The following is an 11690-nucleotide window of genomic DNA, read 5'->3' on the forward strand; positions in this document are numbered from 1 at the left end:
AGTGTCGCCCAGCAAGGCTATACACAATTTTACAGCACAGTAGGGCTATTGCAAACAGAAACAAGTCCAGAGAAATTTCATGTTGGCGCGTTTTTCGGCATTTCAAGCCGGCATATTTTCGGCCGATAATTTTCCCTATTAATGAATGCTGAACTACTTTAAAAAAAATGCAATTAACAAGTACATGAAGAGATCTTTAGGAATGATCTTACACGAGCTGTATACAATTTCAAGACCACAGCTGCATGTGTGCATATGTTTTATCTATGTCTGTGCTTGCGGTTAGTATGTGCTCATGTTGCCTTGACACACAAAATCATCTTCCCACACAATGTTCATGAAGGCCACATTGCTCCTTCCTGGGTCACTATGCTGAACCCACGCTAAACATCCTGTTAGCATCCTGATAGTGTTCTATTAGCACCCTACAAGCAAACCCTTCTGGCCATCTAACCCATTATGCTACTGATGGGCCTAGCAGTCTCAGAGCAATGTGGGTATCTCTTTGCTTATCAGCTCAAAAACAAAAACATGGAGCTTTGAATACATCAACAAAGTCCTGAATTTGAGTGCGGGGGTTAAGGTTGAGGTAGCTGATGTAATACTCCAGGGCGGCCCGGGGAGCCGAGCGTAGGTGGGATGTAGGTGTGTGCTATGGTCTTTTCTCTACAGGTAGGAGCTACGTAGGACTAGGAAATAGAGCGAGAGGGTGAGAGAGAACATGAATAGTCTTTTATATTTGTACATGCATCTCCCCTCCTTTGCTTTCTCATAGGGAAACTTGTGTCTCAGATGTTGAAATCATTAGCATAAACATTACAAAGGAAACGAAAGCACAACACATGCTCACAAATGCCTTATCCTGCAAATCCTGTACTCCAGAGACATGCAGCGTGAATACGCGATCGCATAAAACTGTGCCAAGGTTACGTGTAGCTTTGCTTTTCAAATCTCATTTTAATGTGCGGTTTCCCACAAAAGGCCAGGTACATGACTCATTTGCAAACACCCACAAGAAAACACAATATTTCGGTACAAAAGAATCCAAGCACGAACCGAGTGCTAACAGGAATTAAAGCAAGTAAGCAATATAGTGTGGCCAGGAAGAAAAAAAATGGCTTCTGTGGTGTCTTTTATTGTTCATTTTATCCGGTGAGGCTTACTTAATGCGTATGTGTACTATTGACACCTGATTCATCTCTGACATGCGGGTTTTTTTTTTCCCAAACTGGAACAGCAACCATCCTGCCATTTTCCTTGATCAAACAGAGAAACTGAGAAAACTGATTTCCTAACTGTCAAACTGAATTGCCAATAAAGTGATTGGGAGTTTATTGAATACTACTTCAGTTTTTGGAGGGAAGTTGTGTGAGCAAGGTTTCTGTGCAGCTGTCAGCATTGCCCTGGGCAGTCATATGGATGAGCTGGATGGAATAATCAATGACACCTGTCAGCAATGAAAGCTCATCATGGGAGAGGACAAAAAGCTTTCCCAGTCAGGTGAACAGTGGCTCTGACATCACAAGTATAATGCTGGCAGAAAAGATAAAGTCAGCAAGACACTCAGGAATGTCCTGTACTTTATTCATTGCAACTGCTCACTCCCTGACAGCTGTGCATCATGGGACAGTTTTTTTCCTAGTGGGCTGGTAGATTTGCCAGCTGGCTATTGAAACCAAATTAGCACATAATGTAAACATACAGCAATTTAAGAGAGAAAAATGTGTGCCATCGTCAACCCAGTGATTTTAGACAGCAGATCCTGGCGTACATATAGGTCCCAGTGCTCTGCACTTATCACACATACACCGCACAGTTCTGCACATTCACTTAAAATGATTTGTCTTAACAAGTAACTTTGTGTAAGCCGCTCTGTCAGCACATTAATCTCTCACCTTAGAACATTGACTATATGCTATTACTTTTTTTTAAATTAATTTTAAAAAGTTGATCTACTCAGTGAAACCATAAAACAAATGCAATCAAATGTGTGGAATATCTCTGCTTTTACTATCAAAAAGTCAAGTCTAATCATCTGGGATTTGATTTTTGTGATTTTTATTCTTGACTTTGATTTATATATATATATATATATATATATATATATATATATATGTGAGTAGGATGTTTCAATTGTACTGCTGCTTCGATATATACTGAAAATCCAATATCAATCAGGTGATCCAAAAAAATCCACAAAAAAAAACAAAAAAACAGTATATGATACAAAACAAATGACCGCCAATACTTTTCAAAGAAAAGTAGGTTTTCTGGGGCTATCAACATTAACAATTGTATAACATTACTTTTCTTAAAGCTGCAGTCCGGCTTTTTTCCTCTTTGTCGCCATCTCTGTTCTAAATCTGCAATTGTAGTCATTCGTGGAATTATCAACTTTATGTGAGTTGTACTTCAACACCCTCGACACGGCACAGCGCGGATGAACACAATGTTTGAGGAGAGTGTGCAGCTGTCAGTCATCGCGCCGATGTGGATACTGGCATTCAGAATTACAGATTATTCTTTTTGGAAGTATGACCAACATAAGAATTTTCACCGGAAAATGTCATCTGAGCTAGTAAGAAACATCCACTTTTGTTCTGGTTCTGACATTGCAGTAAATCGCACTGATTAAATCTAACAATCGCTTATAAGTTATCATATCACGCAAAACCGTGCAAATTATACTTGGTTCTCAAATTCTTAATGTTAACAACGTAAGCAAGCATTGCGTGACTACATGTAATGTCCTTCCGATATGTATCCTTGTTTTCGCATGGGTCCGGTTGCAGTCTCTTTTTTTTCTGTAGCCACTCCGAAGTCCGAACGAAGTCTTTTGCATTTTACAACGGGTGAATCTGTTGTCACTGGTGATTGTCGTTTGAACCTTTCTGGATCCGCCATCAAATTGATAAGTTTAATTATATCAAGTGCTGTGAGAAAAGGCTATAAATCTCCACCTCCAACATCCTCACACGCAATAGCCTATTAGCCGAGACTCCTTCTTTATGTGTACAGATGTGATGTAATGACGCAAAGACATGCTCGAATCTCCCGCGGAAATCCACCAGTACCACTGGAATTAAAAACATTATTACAAGCTTACTGCTTTGAATCGAGCTAAGGCAAGCAGATAGTTTTGAACACTGGCCGGTTATGTATTTTCTCAAATATGTATTTTGGATAATTTTTAACCCCGAAAAAGCTACGGACTGCAGCTTTAACCTCCCATTTGACAGACGAACAGTACGCATATGATCCAGTACTAGTCTGCTGTGGAAATGAATTACTTCAGGACTGTTGTTTTGCATCCACCTTTTTACTGACAAGCCTACTGTGTTTTGAATTATGGATGACACTTCCATTAAGGGGGAACTTCCATTCAAAAAGACTGAAACCTGGAACTAATAATGTCAAATTAAGCTTGCACTACAAATAATCATTATCCGTGAGTTTAACTGAATGAACTGTAAATTTTCCTTCATGTTTTATTTTCAGACGTCAGGAGAATAATGTAACACTTGGTATTTTAATGTGACGTCACAAGAATATATTTGGCAATAGCGGTCACATTTTACAATAACCGTACATGAATAATCATGTACTAATACCTGAATTAATAATTACTTTACTATGAACTAATGATGAGTTAAGACATGTACTAATGAAGAACTAACCTTAAATACGACATGAGTCATATGAATTCCTGCATGAATATACCATCTTAACTACACCTTAGTACATGCTTGTTAATTAATGTATTAACACTCTGGGGTAAACTATTTCAATCATGGTCTAGATTAGAAGAAAAATGTATTAAAAGGGCACAATGTAAAATTGTTCATAAACTTGCCACCAGCAACTGTCACAAACATCATTGAATGACACTAGATGTCTTGCAATATTTACATTTAGCCTTACTCATTGAACACACAATGATGCATTTGTCACAGGCCGGGGGTGGGGAGGAACCACCACCCGTACCAACTACCACTCTGAGGAGCTACACCAGGGAACACCACGTGTTAAAATAAGTAATTTGTCTTTATTAAATCTTAAAACATTTAAAAGAGCATCAGCCTGGAGGGCTAAACTTGTTCCACTCTTCCAGTCAACCGTGGGACTCCAACTGCTCGACGCCCACGGGTCCTCGAACGGGTGACTTTCTCTGTACCCTCAGGACAGCAGTGGGGCTCAAAGGCTCAGAATGAGAGGGACCTTCAGGTGGGTGGCTCAGAGCACGTAGGTAACCAGCTTCCTCTGTTTCCTTAGGGTAATGGTGGAGCTCAAGGGGCTTGGACTAACCCGGGACAGCAGGAGGAGCAGGATTGCTAGACTTCTTCGGACGGTAATGGAGTTCGGGATGAGCCAAGCACACGAGTCTTCAGGTAAGTAACTCCGAGCAACAGGAATGGCTGGCCTTCTCTGTCTCCTCAATGCTGTAATCGAGCGTAAATACCTGAGACAGAGGTGCTTTGGAACTATCAGGGAGCTCAGGAAGTAGCGGCCGGTGAATTCAAGGTGGCGTGAGTGACTGGCTTTCTCTGTTCCTGCAACACAGCAGTAGAGCTGAAGTACCTGAGGTGGAGGGTCTTTGGAACTATCAGGGAGCGCAGGAAGTAGCGGTTGGCGAATTCAAGGCGGCGTGAGTGACTGGGGGTGCTTCTCAATATCCCTCCTCGTCTCCTCGATCCTCCGTCCTCCATCCTATGACCCGGAAACCGATCGAGCTCAGCCATCTTGAAGGACATCTCAATTCTCTAATTGACCCGCGAGGAGGCGAGGATCGAGGAGTAAGGAGGCTTCCAGAGGAGCTATGAGCGAGGATGCACAGTTGCATGCTTTGCGGAAGTGTTTTATCGACTAAACGTGACGCACGTATCAGTTCTCCTCCCCCTTCACGTCGGTCACAATCATTTTAACCCTCTGGGGTCCAAGGTGTTTTTGGGGTCCTTGAGATGTTTTGACATACTCTGACATTTGTGCTTTTTTCAGTTGCTTATAAACATATTACTGGCAAAGGTGTAATTACACTCTATTTAGCACACACAGGGCTACCATAATGTGTTATCAACATGTATGTACATTTTTGTATTTTTGAGAGAATATTGTTTATGCGTGGTTATTGAAAAAACTAAAACTTAAAGTTTCTGAAATAAGGCCACAAAACACATACTAAATATCTGTCCACAAGACTTTTGACTAATGGATGTTGTCGCCTAGAGTTTTTTCTTTTAAATGATCTGAAAATCATCCTGCCTTATCATTCACATAAAACAATAGATTGGTTTAAATTTAAAAATGACACTTTGTTTGGAAAGGCAATATGCGCAGGGGTGTGACCTGCTGTGATTCACACCTGAGAAGACAATGGGCCCGCATAATGAGCGCATAATGGGGCTGCATACTAATGACCCTTTCATTCAGGTGTGTCACTGAGCCACAAGAATGCAATGACAATATATATATATATATATATATATATATATATATATGCCTATATAATACAAAATTGGTTCACAGTTCCAATTATTTATTTATTTTTCAAATTGTGCTTGCAAATTGTATATCAAATGTAAAAATTTCTAGTAATTGTGCAGTTAATTATCATACTGTTTTTACAGAAAGTTTGGGAATGTATCCCAAATGTGTCACTAATAAAACACAATACAAATAATTTAAAGAGGCGGCTTATATTGAGCTTTTAAGATTTACCTAAGATTCATTTATATGTAGCCTACATATATTTTTGTTATTTTAATAAAAAGGTTACAATTACAGCAACAATTAAAATTAACTATATTTCAAATGTAATCTTTCTTTGTATTATATACTAAAGTATACATTTTATCATACATATTTCACAGTTGCGGATTAATTAGTTTGAATATAGCTTACAATCGAACAAACACTAAAATAACATCTTAGCAAACAAGCTTATTTGATGTGGCAGTATTTTACAGTAAAAATGACATCTTGTCTTTCATATGTAACATATCGTTTTTATGATTAGGACATATAAATGTTAATTTGCAGTTTAATACGTTGCTTATACAAAAATATTTTATCCATCCATCCATCTTCTTCCGCTTATCCGGGGCCGGGTCGCGGGGGCAGCAATCTAAGCAGAGATGCCCAGACTTCCCTCTCCCTGGACACTTCCTCCAGCTCTTCCGGGGGGACACCGAGGCGTTCCCAGGCCAGCCGGGAGACATAGTCTCTCCAGCGTGTCCTAGGTCTTCCCCGGGGTCTCCTCCCAGTGGGACGTGCCCGGAACACCTCCCCGGGAAGGCGTCCAGGAGGCATCCGAAACAGATGCCCGAGCCACCTCAGCTGACCCCTCTCGATGTGGAGGAGCAGCGGCTCTACTCTGAGCTCCTCCCGAGTGACCGAGCTTCTCACCCTATCTCTAAGGGATCGCCCAGCCACCCTGCGGAGAAAGCTCATTTCGGCCGCCTGTATCCGGGATCTTGTCCTTTCGGTCATGACCCAAAGCTCATGACTATAGGTGAGAGTAGGAACGTAGATTGACCGATAAATCGAGAGCTTTGCTTTACGGCTCAGCTCTTTCTTCACCACAACAGACCGGTACATCGACCGCATTACTGCAGAAGCTGCACCGATCCGTCTGTCAATCTCCCGTTCCATCCTTCCCTCACTCGTGAACAAAACCCCAAAATACTTAAACTCCTCCACTTGAGGAAGGATCTCTCCACCAACCTGAAGTGAGCAAGCCGCCCTTTTCCGACTGAGGACCATGGCCTCGGATTTGGAGGCGCTGATTCTCATCCCAGCCGCTTCACACTCGGCTGCAAACCGTCCCAGTGCACGCTGAAGGTCCTGGTGTGAGGGGGCCAACACGACAACATCATCCGCAAAGAGCAGAGACGAAATCGCGTGGTCCCCAAACCTGACACCCTCCAGCCCCTGGCTGCGCCTAGAAATTCTGTCCATAAAAATTATGAACAGAACCGGCGACAAAGGGCAGCCCTGCCGGAGTCCAACATGCACCGGGAAGAAGTCTGACTTACTACCGGCAATGCGAACCAAGCTCCTGCTTCGGTCATACAGGGACCGGACAGCCCTTAGCAAAGGACCCGGGACCCCATACTCCCGGAGCACCCTCCACAGGCCGCCTCGGGGGACACAGTCGAATGCCTTCTCCAAATCCACAAAGCACATGTGGACTGGTTGGGCAAACTCCCATGAACCCTCCAGCACCCTGTAGAGGGTATAGAGCTGGTCCAGTGTTCCACGGCCTGGACGAAAACAGCACTGTTCCTCCTGAATCCGAGGTTCCACTATCGGTCGTATTCTCCTCTCCAGTACCCTGGCATAGACTTTCCCAGGGAGGCTGAGAAGTGTGATCCCCCTGTAGTTGGAACACACCCTCCGGTCCCCTTTCTTAAAAAGAGGGACCACCACCCCGGTCTGCCATCCCAGAGGCACTGTCCCCGACCGCCACGCGATGCTGCAGAGGCGTGTCAGCCAAGACAGCCCCACAACATCCAGAGACGTGAGGTACTCAGGGCGGATCTCATCCACCCCCGGTGCCTTGCCACCGAGGAGTTTCTTGACTACCTCGGTGACCTCAGCTAGGGTGATGGACGAGTCCACCTCTGAGCCCCCAGCCTCTGCTTCCTCAATAGAAGACGTGACGGCGGGATTGAGGAGATCCTCGAAGTATTCCTTCCACCGTCCGACGACATCCCCAGTTGAGGTCAACAGCTGCCCACCTCCACTGTAAACAGCGTTGGTAGGGCACTGTTTCCCTCTCCTGAGGCGCCGGACAGTTTGCCAGAATCTCTTCGAGGCCAGCCGATAGTCCTTCTCCATGGCCTCACCGAACTCCTCCCAGGCCCGAGTTTTTGCCTCCACAACCACCCGGGCTGCAGTCCGCTTGGCCTGCCGGTACCTGTCAGCTGCCTCAGGAGTCCCACAAGCCAACCAGGCCCGATAGGACTCCTTCTTCAGCTTGACGGCATCCTTTACTTCCGGTGTCCATCACCGGGTTCGGGGATTGCCGCCTCGACAGGCACCGGAGACCTTATGGCCACAGCTCCGAGCCGCCGCTTCGACAATGGAGGCGGAGAACATGGTCCACTCAGACTCAATATCTCCAGCCTCCCTCGGGATCCGGTCGTGGCTCTGCCGGAGGTGGCAAACTCCAGCACATGGTGGCTGAGCTGGGGGGCTATAAGCAAACCCACACCAGCCCGTCGCCTCTCACCATGGGCAACTCCAGAGTGGTGAAGAGTCCATCCTCTCTCAAGGAGTGTGGTTCCAGAGCCCAAGCCATGCGTAGAGGTGATCCCGACTATCTCTAGTCGGAACCTCTCAACCTCACGCACGATCTCAGGCTCCTTCCCCGCCAGCGAGGTGATGTTCCACGTCCCTAAGGCTAGTTTCCGTGTCCAGGGATCGGGTCGTCGAGGCCCCCGCCTTCGACTGCCGCCCGATCCTCTCTGCACCGGCCCCTTACGGCTCTTCCTGCAGGTGGTGAGCCCACGGGAAGGCGGTCCCACGTCGCTCCTTCGGGCTGAGCCCGGCCGGACCCCGTGGGGAGAGGCCCGGCCACCAGGCGCTCGCATACGAGCCCCAACCCCGGGCCTGGCTCCAGGGTGGGGCCCCGGCTGCGCCATACCGGGCGACGTCACAGTCCTTGTTTTATTGTGCATCATAAGGGGTTTTTGAACCGCTCTTAGTCTGACCCGTCGCCTAGGACCTGTTTGCCTTGGGAGACCCTACCAGGGGCATATAGCCCCAGACAACATAGCTCCTAGGGTCATTCGGGTACTCAAAACCCCTCCACCACGTTAAGGTGGCAGTTCAAGGAGGGGAATATTTTATTTCAACATATTTCAGTCGATTTTTACTCATCTCAGTATTGGAATATAGTTAGGTAAAAGCTGTTCATTCATTCACACACAAAAACGCGATTCAAACAGTCTTTTTGTTTACAGACACTATTCCATATCGCGATTAGCACAAAGCACTTGAAAATAAAGCATGTACCTATTCCTCGGCTGGATCCGTTGCTCCTCCAAATGAAACTACCTGTAGCCTACTTCTGAGGTATTTTTTTCCAGGATTATTATTAAGATAGTATTATTCCTCACAGCGTCGCAAATATGAGTCTCTTTCGGTGGGTTATTCAGCTGATGTGTGGGCGTGGATCGCCTCAGAGCGTTTGTGTTTGAATAGAGCGCGCGCTCCGTGGGCGTGGTCAAATTAACTTTAATGAGCTGAGACGAGAACGACTATCATCTCTCTCTTTTCGTACAGATTACATAAAATGAGAAAAAATTTTTTTATATAAATTACTTCATTTAAAAGAAGATAATTCAGGCTTCATGCCTGTGTGCCTGTATACCTGTTTGACTGAGTATTTGCAGAGTTACAGATTATTTTTCGGACGCGTTTCAGAATGGACTTCACTGACAGAGAGAACGCAGAACGCGCATCATGTTTATTTTTCTTTATTAGGCGAAAAGCACAACACTTTGTTTTTATTATGAGGTTCCACAAAAAAAATACAAACTTAACAGGATCGAATGATGTACAACACTTATATGTAAGATCAAGATTAACAGAGTAATTTGAGTCTCTTTTGCACTGATAAGGAAAAAAGTGAGCTGGTATCGCCGGCGAGACCGCCGACCCCAGAGAGTTAATTTATACTTTACCTTTGCAGTTTATATAAACCACACATCTCACATATTTCAACAGGGTATCTTGCTTTATTATTATTTATTACTAATTTCTTAAATAACCAAAATTCACAAGGGCAGATCCTTTGAGCGCTGCTGATGACGCAGTGAAGTGACGCTCGAGTGATCAAGTATTCCAAAGTATAAAAAAAACTTTCCTTCAATTCCTCTGTCCTCGTTTTCTTTCCTTGCAGCCTTCCCTCGCATCCTGCAGGGGGTGGAGCTGAGACGCAAGGAAAGGAAACGAGGAAAGGAAACGAGGATGCACAAATAAGAAATTAGAAGCACCCTGGCTTTCTCTGTTCCTGCAACACAGCAATAGAGCTGAAGTACCTGAGGTGGAGGGGCTTTGGAACTATCAGGGAGCTCAGGAAGTACAGTGGGTACTCAACCAGAATAATACTTTTACCGCCGCCGCTCCCGCGGCGGTAAAATTCGGGTGTGTATTTGCTGCCTTTTACCGCTAAGAGGCGCTACAATCACAGACTGTGAAAAGTGTCAGTTTATTCTCTCTATTGCGTAATCGCCGCAGTGCCGCGGCTCATTCAGAGAAATTGAAAGCTCGTAAGTAACAGATGAATTCAAGTGAAACATTGTTTAAACGAATTCATAATCACACTGCTGAAATTAAATTGAATAAATAGTGAAAACCTTTCAACATAAAACATTGCAACAGAAACATATTAGGCTATACCTGAGGGTTTGGAATAGCACAAGACAAAATTTAATAGCGTTCAGACGGTAGCTCAGTGGTTAACGCAACAACATGAATCTCACGGAGCTTTAAGTGATCCGAGATCGAATCTCACTACAGCGTATGCTGTTGGCCGACTTCGTTTATGTGTTACCGTTCTTAATGCTTACACATGGATAATTGTTTATTAGTGAGTTCATTAACTGTTTATTTATTTAAAGTCAAGCGTTTTTGTTTAATATTATTAATGGCACACTACAACATGAATTTGCTACATTCCAGTAGAGCCGCTGCACGACAAAACTGATGAGGGAAGATTAGCTGATCGCGTCAGAAAATGAAAATAATGAAGCTCGTCTTTAATCTGCTAAATTATTGTTTTGTGAATCAGTCATGAAATTAAGATAACACTGATAGGCTACCCGGCCATAGCAACGGAAGAATTTTTTCAAAACATTGAACAAATCAGAAAAGACTGATTTTGTTAACTTGGCTACACAAAATAACTAAATAATACTAAATAGTATTGCTTTCAATATAAAAACAAATGAAAATGTAAAAACACTAAAAGTTTGAAACCCCATAAGTGTCGGAACAATTTATTCATTTAAACAGGGTTGCATTGAGTTTACAGTTTATTTCCTTTGCGATGCAAAATAAGAAACACAGAATCTTATTCTTGCAACATTTTAAATCTGTATTGCCAAAGAAATTGCAGCTAAATTAAACAATTAAAACAGTACAAAACGATAATAGTCCTAAGCGACATAAATTAAGAACATGTGTTTTTCTTTGCCTCTCTCTCGCGCTGGATCTCTTTTTGGCAAGTTAATTTTGTCTCCCTCCCTCCAAAAAAACTGTAACAAATTATTTAGCCTTTGTTACTTCAAAGACACAGCATGCCTTGTTGAATTCACCTCACAATAAAACGAGGTTGATCGCGAATTAAAGAGCTCTGTTTCTGCCACAATTATAGGCCTATTTATAATTAATTAAAATATAGGGCATTGGACACATCGAGAGATGTATCCTTAAAAGAACTGTGCCTTTGCCTGCTCATCGGGCTGGCTATCCGACATCTCCATATGAAAGACGAACATTAACACCTTTTGTCCTGCGCACGATAAAGCCACTGTCCCTCCAAACCCCCCACAGGCTAGTCTGAAGGCCTGTTCACACCGGGACGAATTTCGCGCGCGATATTCGCCGATGTTTAACGCCTCGTGACTAAACAAAGGGTGCCAATGTGAGTGTACACACCGACACGAAAAACGCCACGCGTAAAA

This window comes from Rhinichthys klamathensis, unplaced genomic scaffold (genome assembly GCF_029890125.1).
Source record: "Rhinichthys klamathensis goyatoka isolate OS25496 unplaced genomic scaffold, OSU_Roscu_1.1 h1tg000186l_1, whole genome shotgun sequence".
Classification (NCBI taxonomy): domain Eukaryota; kingdom Metazoa; phylum Chordata; class Actinopteri; order Cypriniformes; family Leuciscidae; genus Rhinichthys; species Rhinichthys klamathensis.